The sequence below is a fragment of the Manis pentadactyla genome, chromosome X (assembly GCF_030020395.1).
Source record: "Manis pentadactyla isolate mManPen7 chromosome X, mManPen7.hap1, whole genome shotgun sequence".
Lineage (NCBI taxonomy): Eukaryota > Metazoa > Chordata > Mammalia > Pholidota > Manidae > Manis > Manis pentadactyla.
The window spans coordinates 32,342,184-32,362,922 of NC_080038.1; positions in this window are offsets into that span (position 1 = coordinate 32,342,184).

Genomic DNA, 20,739 nt, shown 5'->3' on the forward strand with positions numbered 1-20,739 from the left:
CCAGATCTTAGAGGAAAGGCTTTCAACATTTCACTATTGAATATAATGTTAGCTGCAGGCTTGTCATATATGACCTTTATTGTATTCAGGTTATGTTCCTTTTATGTCCAATTTGCTGAGCATTTTTATTACAAATGATGTATTTTGTCAAATTCCTTTTCTGCTTCTACTGAGATGATCATATGATTTTTTTTTTTAGATAATTCTTTTTTATTGAAGGGTAGTTGACGCACAGTATTACATTACATTAGTTTCAAGTGTACAACACAGTGATAAAACATTTATATACATAATTCTAGGTTCCAGCTATCACCCTACCAAGCTGTTACAATATCTTGACTATATTCCTTATGCTATACATTACATCCCGGTTACTTATTTATTTTAACATTGGAAGTCTGTCCTTTTTTTTTTTTTTTTTTGTGAGGGCATCTCTCATATTTATTGATCAAATGGTTGTTAACGACAATAAAATTCTGTATAGGGGAGTCAATGCTCAATGCACAATCATTAATCCACCCCAAGCCTAATTTTCGTCAGTCTCCAATCTTCTGAGGCATAACAAACAAGTTCTTACATGGAGAACAAATTCTGACATAATGAATAAGTTACACAGTGAACAGTACAAGGGCAGTCATCACAGAAACTTTCAGTTTTGCTCATGCATTATGAACTATAAACAGTCAGTACAAATATGAATACTCATTTGGTTTTTATACTTGATTTATATGTGGATACCACATTTCTCTCTTTATTATTATTATTTTTAATAAAATGCTGAAGTGGTAGGTAGATACAAGATAAAGGTGGAAAACATAGTTTAGTGTTGTAAGAGAGCAACTGTAGATGATCAGGTGTGTGCCTGTAGACTATGTGTTAATCCGAGCTAGACGAGGGCAATAAACATCCATGTATGCAGAAGATTTCTCTCAGAACATGAGGGGGGAGATTCTAAGCCTCACCTCTGCTGCTCCCCATTTTCTCACCAGATGGCCCCCTGTGACTGTGCCTGTCTTAGGTTGTTCCTCCCTTGAGGAATCTTACCCGTCTCTGGCTAACCAGTCATCTTCCAGGGCCATACAGGGAAATGTGAAGTTGGTAAGTGAGAGGGAAGCCTTATTGTTTGAAAAGGTTAGCTTTTTACTTCTTTGCATATTTATGCCCTGTGGCTTCTATGCCCAGCATTTGTCTTGAGGTGTCTTTACCACTTGGAAGAATTATGATACTCGGTAAATTTGATATGAGGCACGAATTCTATTTAAGGGTTGTAATTAGGAAGGAAGAAGAAAAGCTATAGAAGTAACAGGCAGAAGAAAACATGGGAAGATTGATTACTTCTTTGACATATCTTCTTGTAGAGTAACTTCAGCATGTATAGGTTTTAAGCTACTACTTAAATTGCGCACACACATTAACATAATAGGAGTATAGTTACATAACCAAAGCATCTCTGTAATTACCAGCCATCTCCAGTGAAACCAAGAAAACCAGTTAGGCACCTTAGGCATTTGTGAAAACTTATCTATGATATGGTGGATATTGTCCAACTGAACTTGAACAGTCTGAGAGAAATCAGACAAATTAAAACAACCCATTCCTGGGGACTGTTCACATCCCTTATGTTCTTTTAACAGTAAATAGTCTGTAGTTGTAAGATTTTGGAGCGCTACAATTTGCACTTCTTCTAATCCTTGGTTGAGTTCCAACAGTATAGATCCAGTCAAATTTGTTGTTTTACTGTACGCACAGGCCAGTTTAGATATCTCCTTCCTCATTCCCATGGCAAGTCCAGGAGCTGGTGGGATGAGTGCATCTACAGCTGTAGCAGTGCGTGGATCTTTGTTGGGGTTTTTTGATGATCATCTTCTGGCATGAGTCTTCCAGAGAGTGCAGATGTTGGAAGTTCTTTTTCATATCGTATCTTAGTTCATTTTCGGGGTAGCCAAATTAGGCTTTGATCTTCTGTATAAACGCAAACAGACCCTTTGCCTACACTTTTATATGCCCTTTATACCCTTGTGTAGAACTCATTGGAGGTTACCACACAGGAACTGCCCTTTTTTTTTTTTTTTGCTTTGTTTTTGGTATCACTAATCTACACTTACATGACGAATATTATGTTTACTAGGCTCTCCCCTATACCAGGTCTCCCCTATAAACCCCTTTACAGTCACTGTCCATCAGCATAGCAAAATGTTGTAGAATCACTACTTGCCTTCTCTGTGTTGTACAGCCCTCCCTTTTCTCCTACCCCCCCATGCATGTTAATCTTAATACCCCCCTACTTCTCCCCCACCTTATCCCTCCCTACCCACCCATTCTCCCCAGTCCCTTTCCCTTTGGTACCTGTTAGTCCATTCCTGAGTTCTGTGATTCTGCTGCTGTTTTGTTCCTTCAGTTTTTCCTTTGTTCTTATATTCCACAGATAAGTGAAATCATTTGGTATTTCTCTTTCTCCGCTTGGCTTGTTTCACTGAGCATAATACCCTCCAGCTCCATCCATGTTGCTGCAAATGATTGGATTTGCCCTTTTCTTATGGCTGAGTAGTATTCCATTGTGTATATGTACCACATCTTCTTTATCCATTCATCTATCGATGGACATTTAGGTTGCTTCCAATTCTTGGCTATTGTAAATAGTGCTGCGATAAACATAGGGGTGCACTGATCTTTCTCATACTTGATTGCTGCATTCTTAGGGTAAATTCCTGGAGTGGAATTCCTGGGTCAAATGGTAAGTCTGTTTTGAGCATTTTGATGTACCTCCATACTGCTTTCCACAATGGTTGAACTAACTTACATTCCCACCAGCAGTGTAGGAGGGTTCCCCTTTCTCCACAGCCTCGCCAACATTTGTTGTTCTCTGTCTTTTGGATGGCAGCCATCCTTACTGGTGTGAGGTGATACCTCATTGTAGTTTTAATTTGAATTTCTCTGATAATTAGCGATGTGGAGCATCTTTTCATGTGTCTGTTGGCCATCTGTATTTCTTTTTTGGAGAACTGTCTGTTCAGTTCCTCTGCCCATTTTTTAATTGGGTTATTTGTTTTTTGTTTGTTGAGGCGTGTGAGCTCTTTATATATTCTGGACGTCAAGCCTTTATCGGATGTGTCATTTTCAAATATATTCTCCCATACTGTAGGGATCCTTTTTGTTCTATTGATGGTGTCTTTTGCTGTACAGAAGCTTTTCAGCTTAATATAGTCCCACTTACTCATTTTTGCTGTTGTTTTCCTTGCCCGGGGAGATATGTTCAAGAAGAGGTCACTCATGTTTATGTCTAAGAGGTTTTTGCCTATGTTTTCTTCCAAGAGTTTAATGGTTTCATGGCTTACATTCAGGTCTTTGATCCATTTTGAGTTTACTTTTGTATATGGGGTTAGACAATGGTCTGGTTTCATTCTCCTACATGTAGCTGTCCAGTTTTCCCAGCACCACCTGTTGAAGAGACTGTCATTTTGCCATTGTATGTCCATGGCTCCTTTATGAAATATTAATTGACCATATATGTCTGGGTTAATGTCTGGATTCTCTAGTCTGTTCCATTGGTCTGTGGCTCTGCTCTTGTGCCAGTACCAAATTGTCTTGATTACTATGGCTTTATAGTAGAGCTTGAAGTTGGGGAGTGAGATCCCCCCTACTTTATTCTTCTTTCTCAGGATTGCTTTGGCTATTCGGGGTCTTTGGTGTTTCCATATGAATTTTTGAATTATTTGTTCCAGTTCATTGAAGAATGTTGCTGGTAGTTTCATAGGGATTGCATCAAATCTGTATATTGCTTTGGGCAGGATGGCCATTTTGACGATATTAATTCTTCCTAGCCACGAGCATGGGATGAGTTTCCATCTGTTAGTGTCCCCTTTAATTTCTCTTAAGAGTGACTTGTAGTTTTCAGAGTATAAGTCTTTCACTTCTTTGGTTAGGTTTATTCCTAGGTATTTTTTTTTTTTTGATGCAATTGTGAATGGAGTTGTTTTCCTGATTTCTCTTTCTGTTGGTTCATTGTTAGTATATAGGAAAGCCACAGATTTCTGTGTGTTGATTTTGTGTCCTGCAACTTTGCTGTATTCCGATATCAGTTCTAGTAGTTCTGGGGTGGAGTTTTTAGGGTTTTTTATGTACAGTATCATGTCATCTGCAAATAGTGACAGTTTAACTTCTTCTTTACCAATCTGGATTCCTTGTATTTCTTTGTTTTGTCTGATTGCCGTGGCTAGGACCTCCAGTACTATGTTAAATAACAGTGGAGAGAGTGGGCATCCCTGTCTAGTTCCCGATCTCAGAGGAAATGCTTTCAGCTTCTCGCTGTTCAATATAATATTGGCTGTCGGTTTATCATAGATGGCCTTTATTATGTTGAGGTACTTGCCCTCTATTCCCATTTTGCTGAGAGTTTTTAACATGAATGGATGTTGAACTTTGTCAAATGCTTTTTCAGCATCTATGGAGATGATCATGTGGTTTTTGTCTTTCTTTTTGTTGATGTGGTGGATGATGTTGATGGACGTTCGAATGTTGTACCATCCTTGCATCCCTGGGATGAATCCCACTTGGTCATGGTGTATGATCCTTTTGATGTATTTTTGAATTCGGTTTGCTAATATTTTGTTGAGTATTTTTGCATCTACGTTCATCAGGGATATTGGTCTGTAGTTTTCTTTTTTGGTGGGGTCTTTGCCTGGTGTTGGTATTAGGGTGATGTTAGCTTCATAGAATGAGTTTGGGAGTACCCCCTCCTCCTCTATTTTTTGGAAAACTCTAAGGAGACTGGGTATTATGTCTTCCCTGTATGTCTGATAAAATTCCGAGGTAAATCCATCTGGCCCGGGGGTTTTGTTCTTTGGTAGTTTTTTGATTACCGCTTCAATTTCGTTGCTGGTAATTGGTCTGTTTAGATTTTCTGTTTCTTCGTGGGTCAATCTTGGAAGGTTGTATTTTTCTAGGAAGTTGTCCATTTCTCCTAGGTTTCCCAGCTTTTTAGCATATAGGTTTTCATAGTATTCTCCAATAATTCTTTGCATTTCCGTGGGGTCCGTCGTGATTTTTCCTTTCTCGTTTCTGATACTGTTGATTTGTGTTGACTCTCTTTTCCTCTTAATAAGTCTGGCTAGAGGCTTATCTATTTTGTTTATTTTCTCGAAGAACCAGCTCTTGGTTTCATTGATTTTTGCTATTGTTTTATTCTTCTCAATTTTATTTATTTCTTCTCTGATCTTTATTATGTCCCTCCTTCTGCTGACCTTAGGCCTCATCTGTTCTTCTTTTTCCAATTTCGATAATTGTGACATTAGACCATTCATTTGGGATTGCTCTTCCTTTTTTAAATATGCTTGGATTGCTATATACTTTCCTCTTAAGACTGCTTTTGCTGTGTCCCACAGAAGTTGGGGCTTAGTGTTGTTGTTGTCATTTGTTTCCATATATTGCTGGATATCCATTTTGATTTGGTCATTGATCCATTGATTATTTAGGAGCGTGTTGTTAAGCCTCCATGTGTTTGTGAGCCTCTTTGCTTTCTTTGTACAGTTTATTTCTAGTTTTATGCCTTTGTGGTCTGAAAAGTTGGTTGGTAGGATTTCAATCTTTTGGAATTTTCTGAGGCTCTTTTTGTGGCCTAGTATGTGGTCTATTCTGGAGAATGTTCCATGTGCACTTGAGAAGAATGTATATCCCGCTGCTTTTGGATGTAGAGTTCTATAGATGTCTATTAGGTCCATCTGCTCTACTGTGTTGTTCAGTGCTTCCGTGTCCTTACTTATTTTCTGCCCAGTGGATCTATCCTTTGGGGTGAGTGGTGTGTTGAAGTCTCCTAGAATGAATGCATTGCAGTCTATTTCCCCCTTTAGTTCTATTAGTATTTGTTTCACATATGCTGGTGCTCCTGTGTTGGGTGCATATATATTTAGAATGGTTATATCCTCTTGTTGGACTGAGCCCTTTATCATTATGTAGTGTCCTTCTTTATCTCTTGTTACTTTCTTTGTTTTGAAGTCTATTTTGTCTGATATTAGTACTGCAACCCCTGCTTTCTTCTCACTGTTGTTTGCTTGAAATATGTTTTTCCATCCCTTGACTTTTAGTCTGTACATGTCTTTGGGTTTGAGGTGAGTTTCTTGTAAGCAGCATATAGATGGGTCTTGCTTTTTTATCCATTCTGTTACTCTTTGTCTTTTGATTGGTGCATTCAACCCATTAACATTTAGAGTGACTATTGAAAGATATGTACTTATTGCCATTGCAGGCTTTAAATTCGTGGTTACCAAAGGTTCAAGGTTAGCCTCTTTAGTATCTTACTGCCTAACTTAGCTCGCTTATTGAGCTGTTATATACACTGTCTGGAGATTCTTTTCTTCTCTCCCTTCTTGTTCCTCCTCCTCGATTCTTCATATGTTGGGTATTTTGTGCTGTGCTCTTTCTAGGAGTGCTCCCATCTAGAGCAGTCCCTGTAAGATGTTCTGTAGAGGTGGTTTGTGGAAAGCAAATTCCCTCAGCTTTTGTTTGTCTGGGAATTGTTTAATCCCACCGTCATATTTGAATGATAGTCGTGCTGGATACAGTATCCTTGGTTCAAGGCCCTTCTGTTTCATTGTATTAAATATATCATGCCATTCTCTTCTGGCCTGTAGGGTTTCTGTTGAGAAATCTGACGTTAGCCTGATGGGTTTCCCTTTATAGGTGACCTTTTTCTCTCTAGCTGCCTTTAACACTCTTTCCTTGTCCTTGATCTTTGCCATTTTAAGTATTATGTTTCTTGGTGTTGTCCTTCTTGGATCCTTTCTGTTGGGGGTTCTGTGTATTTCCGTGGTCTGTTCGATTATTTCCTCCCCCAGTGTGGGGAAGTTTTCAGCAATTATTTCTTCTAAGATACTTTCCATCTCTTTTCCTCTCTCTTCTTCTTCTGGGCCCCCTATAATACGGATATCGTTCCTTTTGGATTGCTCACACAGTTCTCTTAATATTGTTTCATTCCTGGAGATCCTTTTGTCTCTCTCTCTGTCAGCTTCTATGCGTTCCTGTTCTCTGATTTCAATTCCATCAATGGCCTCTTGCATTCTATCCATTCTGCTTATAAACCCTTCCAGAGTTTGTTTCATTTCTTCGATCTCCTTTCTGGCATCTGTGATCTCCTTCCGGACTTCATCCCATTTCTCTTGTGTATTTCTCTGCATCTCTGTCAGCATGTTTATGATTTTTATTTTGAATTCTTTTTCAGGAAGACTGGTTAGGTCTGTCTCCTCTGGTGTTGTCTCTGTGATCTTTGTCTGCCTGTAGCTTTGCCTTTTCATGGTGATAGGAATAGTCTGCAGAGCTGGGACGAGTGACGGCTGGAAGAACTTCCCTTCTTGTTGGTTTGTGGCCCTTCTCTCCTGGGAGAACAGCGACCTCTAGTGGCTTGTGCTGCGCAGCTGCGCGCAGATAGGGATTCTGCTTCCTGCCCGGCTGCCATGGAGGTAATCTCCGCTGTTGCTGTGGGCGTGGCCTGGCTCCGGCAGCTACTCCAAAATGGTGGAGTCGCGTCGGAGCAGGAGCTGCTGGGAGGCTATTTATCTCCGTAAGGGGCCTCCCTGCTCCCTGCAGCCCAGGGGTTAGGGTGCCCAGAGATCCCGGATTCCCTAGCTCTGGATTAAGTGACCCGCCCTGCCCCTTTAAGACTTCCAAAAAGCACCCGCCAAAACAAAACAACGACCACCAAAAAAAAACAAGAAAAAAAATTTTAAATTAAAAAAAAAAAAATTTTTTTTTAATTAAAAAAAAAAAAGGTGGTTGCTCGTTTTTCTTTATTCTCTGGTGCCAGCCTCAGGCCTCTGCTCACCGGTCTTTCTGCCCTGTTTCCCTAGTATTGGGGTCCCTATCCCTTTAAGACTTCCAAAAATCGCTCGCCAAAACAAAACAGCAAAAAAGCAAAAAAAAAAAAATGGTCGCGCGCTTTTCTTATGTCCTCCGGCGCCTGGCCTCCAGTGCCCGCTCACTATTCTTGCTGCCCTGTTTTCCTAGTATCGAGGGCCCTGCACTCTGGCCCGGATGGCGGGGGCTGGGTGTTCGGCAGTCCTGGGCTCCGTCTCCCTCCCGCTCTGCCTGTTCTTCTCCCGCAGGGAGCTGGGGGGAGGGGCGCTCGGCTCCCGCCGGGCCTGGGCTTGTATCTTACCCCCTTCGCGAGGCGCTGGGTTCTCTCAGGTGCGGATGTGGTCTGGATATTGTCCTGTGTCCTCTGGTCTTTATTCTAGGAAGGGTTGTCTTTGTTATATTTTCATAGATATATGTTGTTTTGGGAGGAGATTTCCGCTGCTCTACTCACGCCATCTTCTGCCCCTCCCCGATCATATGATTTTTATCTTTCTATTAATGTGGTGTATCACATAAATTGATTTATGTGTATTGAACTGTCCTTGGTTCAAATCTCACTTTATCATGTTGTGCGATCCTTTTAATGTGCTGTTGAATTTGGTTTGCTAGTATTTTACTGAGAATTTTTGTATCTATATTCATCAGGGATATCATCCTGTAGTTTTCTTTTCTTTTAGTGTCCATATCTGGCTGTGATATCAGAGTACTGCTGGCTTCATAAAATGAGTTTGGGGGTGTTCCCTCCTCTTATATTTTTGGAAGCATTCGGGAGGATTGGCATTCATTATTCTTTAAATGTTTGGTCAAATTCATCAGTGAAACCATTGTTTTAGGAAGTTTTTGGTTACTGATTCAATCTCCTTACTCTTTTTGTCTCTTCAAATTTTCTATTTCTTCATGATTCAGTCTTGGTAGGTTGTGTGTTTCTTGGTATTTATCCATTTCTTCTAGGTTATCCAGTTTATTAGGATATAATTGTTCATAGTATTCTCTCATGATCCTTTGTATTTCCATGGTTTTGGTTGTAATGTCTACTTGGTCATTTCCAATTTTATTTATTTAAGTCCTCTCTTTTTTTCTGAGTTAGTCTAGCTAAAGGTTTGTCAATTTTGTTTGTCTTTACAAAAATACCAGCTCTTAGTTTTGTTGATCTTTTCTATTATTTTTCTGGTCTCTATTTCATTTATTTCTGCTCTGTTCTTTTTTATTTATTTCATTCTGCTAAATTTGGGCTTAGTTTCTTCTACTTTTCCTAGTTTCCTGAAGTATGAAGTGAAGTTGTTTATTTAAGTTGCTTCTTAATGTAGGCATTTATTGCTATAAACTCTAATAGAACTATTTTTGCAGCATCTCATGGGTTTTGATATGTGTTTCCATTTTTGTTTGTTTAGAGATATTTCTTCATTTACCTTTGATTTCTTCTTTAACCCATTGGTTACTCAGGGGCATGTTGTTTAATCTGCACATAATTGTGAATTTTCCAGTTTCCACTGTTTCTGATTTCTAGTTTCATACCATTGTGGTCAGAAAAGATACTTATGATTTCAGTCTTCTAATACTTGCTCAGATTTGTTTCCTGACCTATCATTTGATCTACCTCGGAGTGTGTTCTGTGTGCACTTAAGAGGAATATATAGTCTGCTGCTCTTGGATGCATGTTCCCTGTATGTCTGTTATTTCCATTTTGTCTACAGTATGGTTCAAGTTCAATGTTTCCACATTGACTTTCTTTCTGGGTGATCTATCCATTGCTGAGAATGGGGTATTTAAGTCCCCTACTAGTATTGTATTGTTGTCTATTTCTCCCTTCAATCTGCTAATAGTTGCTTAATATATTTAGGAGCTCCAATGTTGAGTGCATATAGATTTATGATTGTTATATCTTCTTTACTAATTGACCCCTTATCATTATATAATGACCATGTTCATCTCTTATTACTGTTTTTGGCTTACAGTCAGTTTGGTCTGATATAAATATAGCTATCCCTGCTCTCTTTTGGTTTCCACTTGCATGGAATATCTTTTGCTATCTCTTCACTTGGAGCCTATGTGGGTCCTTAAAGCTGAAGTAAGTCTCTTGTAGGCAGCATATAGTTGGGTCTTGTTTTTTTATCCATTAACCCACTCTATGTTTTTTTATTGTAAAATCCAAACCATTAACATTTATAATAATTATTGCGAGGTAAGGACTTACTAATACCACCTTTTAAATTGTTTTTTGAGAATTCCGTAGTTCCATTTTTCTTTTCTTCCTTTTTCACTGCCTTCCTTTGTAAATTGATTATTTTCCATAGTGGTATGCTTTGATTCCTTTCTCTTTATCTTTTGTGTATGCATTAATTCTTCATTATCCCTGTAGCTTTGCATAGGTGTCTCACATTTGAAGAAGTCACCTCTTCCAGGTTTTATGAACTGGGTTTTGTAAGGAAAGCATTTCACCTGTAAATGGGGCACACTGGATCATGTTGTGGTCCACTAGGTCTAGTGGCACAGAGTACCAAGTGTGAGGGTATGTGGCACCACTGGGTCAGGGCAAGTGTGATGTCTCTTCGTTTCAGGCCACTGGGGTCCAAAGCATCAAAAACTGTGTGGTCCTTGGTGAGTACTGTGGAGGGACCTCAGTGGCTACAAGGGCTGTTGGAGTCCTAAATGGCACCTTCAGTTCTAATAACTAGAGATCATTTGGTAGGTGGTGGTGGTGGCTGGAGCTGGTGGTATATCCACACTTGGCTGTGGGTGCCAGCTGCAGGTGCCTATGTAGTAGCTGTGAATAGTTGTAGACACACTTACGGTGATGGGGGTGAGGGCAGGTAGCAAGGGCTGATGCTCACTATGGGTTCACCAGCTACTACAGAGGTCCTGACTGCTGATGTGTTCTCCTGTGGCTGCACACTCTCCCCCTGGGTGTGCACACTGCAGTGTAGGGCATGATAGCTTTGGGCTGGGGCTGTGAAGGTGAAAAGCTGAAAGAGCTACCTATAGGTAGGCATGGTGGTATCATCCAGTGACAGAAGACAGGCCTGATTTGGGCCCACAGAAGACAGGCCTGATTTGGGCCCACAAACAGCTGTGGAGGCCCTGGTTGTTGGCACACTTACCCATGGCTGCATACTCTCCCTCTGTGCTTGTGCGGTGCAGTGGAAGCCAACTACAAGCGTCCAGCCAGTGGTGTGCAGGTGCACAGCTGGAGTGGCTAGACTTCAGAGCATGCACAGCAGTGGGGCCCACTGGCAGGGGTGCCTAGGCCAGTGTCTTGCCCTTGTGCAGCTGTAGAGCCTGAATTGGATCTGAGTATGGCTTCCGGGCTCTGGCAGTGGAGGGGAGGGATTCAGGCAGCTGGTCTCTTACAGTTGTCCAGCATAGAGACCTCAGTGTCCACAGGTGTGGGCCCCAAGGTTGATGGGGTGGGGGTGGAGGGAGTGGGGAGAAACTCAGGTGGCTTGCACTAGCAACCAGAATACCTATGTGGCAAAAGCTGGAGAGATCTGCAGGGGGTCTGTGGCAGCTGTGCTGGACATTGACGACTTCATCAGAAGTGAAATTGGCTGAGTTTTTCTGCAGGGCAGGTCTGTGAACCATCACCACTCTTGCTGTGTGTCTGCTAATAATAGTCTCTGCTTTTTTACCTTGTTCCTAGACACCTCAATGCATATAAATGTTGCAGGTCTGGGTAGGGTGAAACTGAAGCAGAATCTTCTTCATGCAGTGTCCCAAGAGGCTGGGGAAGCTGGTCACTCACCAGCCCTTCCTTTCTTGGTAAGAGGAACTCTTTCTAGCTGGCAAGTTCCTTCTCGGCTCTGAACGACACTGCCCTGGGAGATGGGATGATGCTGGCAAAATTGTTTTCCTTCTCTTTTTGTGTGATTATTCTCAGATTTTTTTGTTCCACTGTGTTGCCAAGACTTCCTAAGTGGACTGTAGACGTATCCCAGAGCTCTTTTGCTTCATGGATAGTGTCCAACCATTGATCTTTGCTGGGGGAACTTGGAAACTGGGTTCTCCGATGTCACCATTTATTCTATGTAACCTGAGTTTTACTTTCAAATTAAGATAAAAGTGGACCTATCGAGAAATGGAGTTACTTTGCATGGAGAAAAGAAAACTCTAGGATGACTTGATAACATTTATGAAACCTCCATTTTTATATTTATTTTATTATCTACCATAGTATGGTCGGTTGTCCATTTTGTGTGTTTGTGTGTGTGTGTGTGTTATGAAATAAAATCACATAAGGGAGAAGCTAAGGTATAAAAGGGCAGAGTCTCTCAATTGTAAATGTTGGGTGAGAAATAAATTGCTGACAGAGGCTAGGAAATATGACCCCTAGAGATTTCTAAAAAGTCAACAAAGAATCAACCAGGTGGCCTGAGATTCTTTTAAAACTGTAATCTTTATTATCTTGTTATGGAGGTTGGGGTGGAAAGTAGTCTCCACAAGTGGATATTCCACTTAATAATAATTATTGCTAACAGATTAGCAACTTTCAAGGACTTGAGATATTGTAAAATATAAGAAGAAATTAAATCCTGATATATACTGTTCTGGGGACAAAAAGAGGTACTAAGAAAGACTGTGCATGAATAGTGGCCACTGCGAGTTTATTTTCTCGATCTTTCTCTGAACTACCAATCTGGAGACTGTACCTTTCTGACTTTTGGAAACAGCACAAAGTATCATATTCTGAAACTTCATCCTTCAGTGCAGACTACTCCAAATACAGTAAACCTAATTTATATAAAAAATTAGGCTCAAAAGATCTTCATAAAATTTTGAATTACTTTAGAATATTAAGTAAGCACCAAGTTTATAATTATCTTAGATCACTCGATTGCTAAACATTGCTTCCTCTTTTCACTCCTGCAATTTCTAACTAAGTAACAATAAAATCTCCACCCTCCCACTCACATGGGGGGAAAAAAGGCTAAACATAACTCTTTCAGGTCTGATGGGGGAAAATTCAGGGCATAAGGAATGATTCACCTTTGTTCTTCCTAAGAGATTCCAGAGCAAATTTCAGAGCTGCTTGCATTGGTTGAAAAGGAAAAAAAATCATCTAGAACATCTCCTGAGAGTAGTTAATTTACCTATATTGGCCCCAAGTCACCAGGTCACACTATTCACACAGTAGTTATTCCAGATTTAACTACTGAAGGTCGGCTGTGCTATTTGATCATCGTGTTTTCCAGTTGGGAGCTCTGCATCACCTGCAGCTAAAATATTAAACTCAGACATCTTTTTTATCAACTTCCTGCAGCATTTATTACCCAGCATTCCATTCTGCTAGGGCAAATGTGCCTGTAACTTTACTGAGTTTAAAGGCAGCAGTGAGTCTGACCACATCCACCTCACAATGGAAGTAAAACACCATTTATGAATGTGAGCTTTTGCACATTCTTCTTTTGTAGCAAGTATTCAGCAAACTCTACTTTCCATTTGATATATATAAAAATGCATTTTGAGAAATCATCCTCTTCTAAGATATTGTGTATCAAAGAGTGAGGAGATGGGAATAGGGTGAAAAAAAAGAAAAATCAATAGACGATATCAGCATTAACTACAGGGAGTGAAACAGAATACAGAATATTAAAATGAAATGGAGTGATTAGTTTTCCTTAGATTAAAAAAAGTAAACAATGCTTAAATTGATGGCGATTTTCCTGGGTTTTCCACTTCTCTTCGTATCCATGTCCTCTGCCACATGGCTTTGCAGTTCCTTCCATCAAGAGGAGGAGTCTATTTGCTCACCCTTTGAATCTGGGCTATTCTTGTGCTTTGCATGACCAATAAAATGCAGCAGAAGTGATGCGTGAGTTCCAGTCTACACCTCAAGAAACCTGGCCTACTTCCGTTCTCTTTTGCTCTGCTACATTTTCCATGACAGAATATGCCCAGGCTATCTTGCTCGTAGGGTGGAGCACATTCAGCCTAGTAGTGCCTGCCAAGACACCAGACATGTGACAGAGAGCCCAAGATTATCAGAGCTTCCTAGGCAACTCACAGCTGACTGCGGCTGCCTAAGTGAGCCCAGCTCACATCAGCAGAATTACCCACGTGACCTGTAGACGCATGGGAAATAGTAAGTAGTTCTTGATTTAAGTCTCTGACTTTAGGGTAATTTGTTACACAACAAAGCTACTGACATAAATCATATCAAAATTGATGAAAGAGATGGAGAGGTCCAATATGAGAGTCATAGGTGATTATATTCATGCTTACATTACGAGGCAAACTTCTCTGGGGATTACAATAATGAACATACTAGCTTTAGTATGAGGAAAACATTATATCCTATGAATTGTCACGACTTATGTGGAATTATACTTGCCTTAAACATCCCTGGGCTCATGGAGCCCAAAGATGTTGCCATCTAGAAAATAGAATTTATGTTAGACAATTCTTCCCCAATAACCATGCATATTGTTCCATCCATGTAGAAATAAGCTCTCTGGCAATCTCACTACCTGAAATAGAAGTAAAAACTGGGGATGAGGGCAGGAGGAAGTGTCTGAGCAACCAAAACAGAACCGAGAGCCACAAGCAATACATTAAACTCTGGCAAAGCCAATCAGAAATTCACTCAGCTTTTTTATACTTGCCGTAACAAGCTTAGTGATCTTGGTCCCAAATCCATAGCTGATGAGAGGTGGCAAGTTAAAAAAAAGAGAGAAGGATTACTAGAGGTAGGTAAACGCAATGGTAAGAAGTGAAATCTGAGACTGAAAGAAAGGACAGAAAGAAACTCCACAAAGCAGACTCAAAAGCTCAGAAGGATTACAGTCTGGGGTCATTTAGTATAAGGGAAAAGAGCTCCGTATACCTCAGCAGAACGTAAGAGCATCATTGCACTGCTTTTCTTCATTCATTCATACATTTTACTCAACAAATGCTATATATACTTAACTTTTTCTCTGGTCAGTGTGCTGGCCAGAACCTAACGGGCTGAGAATATTAATTAGAGCTTATACTTTGGTGCAATAACGTGCAATGGCAATGATGTTTTTAATAGTCCATTCACAAAAGGTTAAATCAGCTAAAATATTCATGCACCATGGTTAAGATTTTTGCCTATGTTAAAAGGGTAAATCTTCAGCTGTCTGGAAAGTGCAGACATTGAGAACAACTCATTCAAGGTGTTTCTAGATGGCTTAAGTTTCATATTATTAGTATGTCTAATTTTCTGTAAGTTTTGTATAATTAGTATGTCCATTTCTAGTAAAGGAATGTCCACATTTCTGGGCGAAAGGAAAAGAGAACTTGTGTAGATTATGCCTAAAGAAGTAGAATTTATTTATAAATTAATTTAAAGATAGAAATAGAGAATTAAGTTGTTTTAAAAGCAGGAAGAGGAAATCAAAATTAGATGACATTTGAGGCATTAAAAGAAGAAAAATAAAGTTTCATTCCTCTAAAAATAATTCAACTCTTCTGTTGGAAGTGAAAAATACAGAATATACTAAGAATTGTTTTTTTACTTTCTGCTTTCTTAATGGTATTTAAAAACACAGCCTACATAAGTTATTTTCAGAAATGAGGAAGTTTTGACCTGATGGCTGAAAGCCTGCTGCAGGTGGTATCAATTGCTTTGAGATGGCAGAGAACCGAAATTCTCCTCTAAGTAAAGATTAAAGAGGCCAAATGAATCCAAAGCATGCCTAATGTTTAGAAAAAACATAGGCCTTTTAGGAAGTCATGAAACCCGCAAATCACACAGAAAAGACAGATTCAACTATGTAATACAAATTCAGACCCTTCCAGTTCAAGATGGTAAACTGACCCCAGGCAATTTTCCTTCTCTCTCTCCCAAGACTCTTACAGTGCATGTAAAAATAATTAGTATAACCCATGCAAACAGAATAGAATAAGACCATCAAGGGACAAAAGATTCCAACATATCCCTAGAAACTGGGTAATTAACTGGTAAAGAAGCAGTAATTCATGAATTGGGATGAAGAAACCAAAACCAGAAGTGTATAAGGAGGAGGCTAAATCTTCAGAAGGTGCCTACCTGTCCTGAAGAATGCCAGAGAGTTTAGGGACATGGAAACACCAGATATAAAGGAGAAGAATAGTGACACGTAGGACTGGAAGAGTAGAGTCCATCATCCAACCAAAGGAAGTTCCAGGAAGAGTACAGAGATAGCAGGTGAAAGAAAAGCATAATTGATCTGAGCTAAATGACACATCATCCATCATATTGATAGGGTCCCCTGAGGAACCAGTACATTGAAAACAAACTCCCACATCTAGACACATTATTACAAAATATCAGAACATCTCGGTTAAAGCAAGAGTGCCATAGCATAGCCTCTAGAAAAGAAAGTTTAAAGCAAAGGAAAACAAAACAAATCAAAACACAGCTCATAAAGTAGCAAGAATCAAACTGCTTCTACCAACACTGGAAACTAGAAAAACGTGGACTAAGACCCTCAAAGTTTTGCTGGAAATTTATATTCAACTTAGAATTCTATATTGTCTTAGCCTAGGTCCTCCAGAAAGCAGAGTTCGAAGCAAGGATTAACGTGCTGTTACTTTGCTTGGTAGGTAATCGCCCAGGGTGGTGAGGGTGGAGGATGAGGAAGTGTGAGGCACCAAATGTGAAACCTCAGTGCACCAGCCACCCATTGGGAATGAGCCCCAGACAGCAGGTGTGCGCACTCGCGCAGGGGTCTCTCTGGAAGGGCTTCAGAAGGACCTCTGCCTCCACGTGGTCCAAGAAAAAGAGAAACAGGTGGGAATTTATCTTCCCAGTGTATTCCTCTTGTTTGTTTTCCACTGGCCAAGATTCACTCTATGGGACTATAACCTTCTGTGGCATTGTGACATAATAAGAAATATTTATACTTTGTTCTTCCTCCCAGTCTCCTGTACAGAGCTCCTAAAACCTTAGTAATTTCCTAACCAACAAAGGTGCTAGGAGCATCTTTTGTTCTAATACTTGCTCTTTGACCCTAGTTCCTGAAACAGAGCTCCTAGATCTCGGAATTTCCTGAGTGATAGGAACGTCTTTGGTTCTAATGACGCAACTCTTGGGCTCCTGGACAGCTTCAGGATGGGAGCTGGCCCCCTGAAAAACCAAGCCAGGATTAGAAGCTTGGAATACTCAGTCCCGCCCCTCATCCTCCAGGGAGGGGAGAGGAGCTGGAGATTAAGTTAATGATTGATCCTGCCTACGTGGTGGGGCCTCCGTAAAGATCTCTGAACTACGGAGTTCGGAGAACTTACAGGCTGCTGAACACACCGCAGTGCTGAGAGGGTGGCACACCCTGAGAAGGAATGGAAGCTCCGGGACCCCTCCCACATACTCAGCCCTGTGCATCTTTTCCACCTGGCGATTCCCGAGTTCTATCCTTTTATAATAATCTGGTGATCTAGTAAGTAAAGTGTTTTCCTGAGTTGTGTGAAGTGCTCTAACAAATTATCAAACCTGTGGAGGGGGTTGTGGGAATCCTGATTTATTTCCATTTGATCAGAAGTACAGGTGACAGCCTGGGACTTGTGACTGGCATCTGAAATGGAGGCAGCCTTGTGGGACTGAGCCCTGACCTTGTAGAATCTGACACTAACTCCAGGTAGATAGTGTCAGAACTGAATTGAATTGTAGGACACTCAGCTGGTGTTGGAGAATTGGTCAGTGTGGGAAAAAATCGACACATTTGGTGACCAGAAGTGAAGTCATGTTGAGAGGAAAAAGGTTTTCCTTTCCTACTCCTTTGGTTGAGTCATCCAGCCTCAGTGACATGTCAGAAGCTAGGCCTCAATGCTTTGTGCCGGACATTTCATCGAAGTCTGGAAGAAGAGCAGTAACCCCACACAGCTGGGGCCCTGACCGAAGGGAGAGGAAGGAGGCATGTGAAGGAACTGAGAGGAATCAGTCTGTGTTCTATAACCCAGCTAAACACTCAATTGTGAGGCAGAGTAAAGACATTTTCAGACCATTTTCATTTTTAAATTTGTTAGTGACATATAACATATGTAAAGCAAAGTGTATAATTAACACTAACCTTAAGTATACAACTTGATAAATTTTTACACATGTTACCACCAAGATCAAGATATAGAAATTTCCGGAATCCAATCTTTCCCACATCTCTTGATGCCCAAATACCCTGGGTAAAATTTAAGAGTTTTGGTGTGGGTGAGGACACAGCATAACTGGAATTCTCAAACATTTTCAGACTTATAGGTACACATAAAAGAAACCTCCCATCTCTTTCTTGAGAAGTCACTGAAGTTGCATTTTTGATCAATGAGGAAGTAATCTAAAACAAATATGAAAAACAAGATCTAAAAAGCAATGGTTGTAACCCAGGAGAACAGAGAAAGAGTGGCCCAGGATTATGGCTGTGTAATATTTCAGGCTGAGCAGCTATGTAGATAGAAGCAGAAAATAGAGATCTCCAGGAAATAAAGGAACTTGAAGGAATAAGTAAAATGATAGAGAACTGAGTTTCTTGAGGATACAGTAAAAGCATTTGATAGGTGTTGAAAAGGAATCCATTCAAACATCACTCTAGGAATATTCCCTTTTTAGTAATATAATCATGACTTTAGATCCATAGAGAAGGAAAAATAATCTTAGCACACAACTCAGCTTGAAGGTAATAATAATATAATACCTAATATATATAATGATAATATTATAATGTCCTAACACTATAAATGTTGTTTATTGGTTTTCTAACTTTAGGATTACTTAATAGAAATCACAGAAGAATTAGCTATGGTTAAAAAAAATGTAAAGTTGTCAACCTTGACAGTATAAAATGAAAGACACAACAGAAGGGGTGGAGTATTAGCAAGACCTAAGTGAGAAAAGTGATATGCCATCCGTATATGTAGATATGCCCAAAGGAAATCTCACAGCAATAATTTCACAGATGTGGCACAGTAATCGCTGGGAGACAACAGATCTGATAAAGAAAATGGGCAGATGACAGTGTCCAAATGTTCCAGCCCTCTTGGCTTGTGTAAGGTTCTGGAACTGTGACCCAGATTTCATGGGTGGCAATAAAGCTGTAACCCTACAAAAGACTGATTAGTTTTACTTTTATACGATAGAAGGGGCTTGAAGAGAAATAAAGTTTTGTTAGAGGGAGTCATACCTACTTTTAGGTAAAGGGAATCATACATGTGTACATACATTGTGGCCTGGAAGGGCCACCAAGGAATACAAATGAGACACAGCTGAGAGACCTCGAATGAAACAGAAGGATTTGGTTTAGTTGGTGATTTTTCTGAGGAAGACTTGCTACAAACCAGACTGCCTCTATTCTTCCTGCTTATACTCAAAGGCCTGGGAAACAGGGGTTTCAGTACCATGGGTTTGAAGTTTGACAGATTCCAACCATTTTAGCAAATGGATATGTGTTATAGGAAAAGATGGACATCTTTTACTGGACACCTTGGGTAAGAGAACAAAGCTAACAGAGGGAGGCATCATTTTGAACTTCAGGGAGAGCCCAAATTCCAAGTTTATACTTCAGTACACAATAACAGGCATCCTTCTGCCTCCTGGTGGCAGCATCGCTAAACTGCACAGGGAGAGAAATTCCTTGGAGAACAGAAGGCAAAACAAAATTTTCAATGTTGTATCTTTCAAAACCTGTACCAACCATAAGTGTGTGTGCACATGTGCATTTGCTTGGCATTAAACCTCCTAATGTTTTTCCACCATGAAACCTAACTCATGTGACTTCAGAATCAAAGGGACCAGTTTAATGGAAGATGTTACCCTGTTAGCTAAGTTTGCATATAAAACACACCCCCTGGTCCAGGCCCTAGACAACCTCTTCTCAAAACCATCTTCCAAACGTGTCTGTAGAAAGATTTATTTTGTGGCTGGGAGGTTATCATAGGCAACTTCAAAGTCCTCTCCAATTTTAGGCTCCCATGACTCTATGATCCTTTCTCACTCCACTGCCTTCCAGTCTATGAGTCTGGGCATCCCCAGCTTTCCTACGGCAGGCTTCCACTTGCTGGAGGCATTTACGTCATCATGAGCTTCTTAATTTTAACATGCACATGAATCACCAGAGGAGAATATCAAAAATGAAGAACTCTAGTTCTTCCTCACCTCACTCTCCACCTCTGATTTAGCCCATCAAGGAAGGAACCTGGGCATTTCATTTTAGCCAGCCCTTCAGGTCTCCCTGTCGTAGGTAGTTTTTGGATGGCACTTGGGAAATACTGGCCCAAATGGCAGCATGACAGAGGAGGATTTCGAACCCTTCCCCACACTGCCCTGGACCATTAAAAGTAAGAGTCAAGAAATTTATAAATATCATATGTAGAATTTGGCTTTCTCATAAGCTATGTCCTGTGTGCTGACTTAGGCAAGAATATGATCCATTGTGGCAAAAGCTTCTGGCCTAAGCTGCTGATCACTCTCATTTTGTGTTTCTGGATTCAGGATGGTGGCCAGCTTCAGCCAAGCTTCCTGGTTGAACCTGCTTCTTTCCTTGGTGCCAGTCTTAAGCACTGGATGCTCTATTTGTCCCATTTTAGTTCCGTAAAGCTCTATAACACATATTATAAGGAAAAAAGTACCAGAGAAATTCCTGGACAGATGCAAAGGGTTAATTTAGCATCAAATAATCTGTTAGATGTATGGACACTTGGTTTGGAGTTTTTACTCCATGACATTAATGTTGAAAAGGACCTCATCTGTCCCCTTCATTTTATAGATGAATAAAGTACAGCTTAGAAAGGTGAAATGATTCCTTCCAGTTCACACAGCCAACTAGAGGCAGAGCTGGAACTAAAATGGACGCCTTCTTGCTACTGATGGCAGCAGAGAGGCAAAGCTCTGGGCATTAATGAAGCCGATCTTCGTGAATAGTGCTCCTGTTACCAGCGGAGGAGTTACTGTTTCCCCAGGATCGTGTCTTGGAGGCG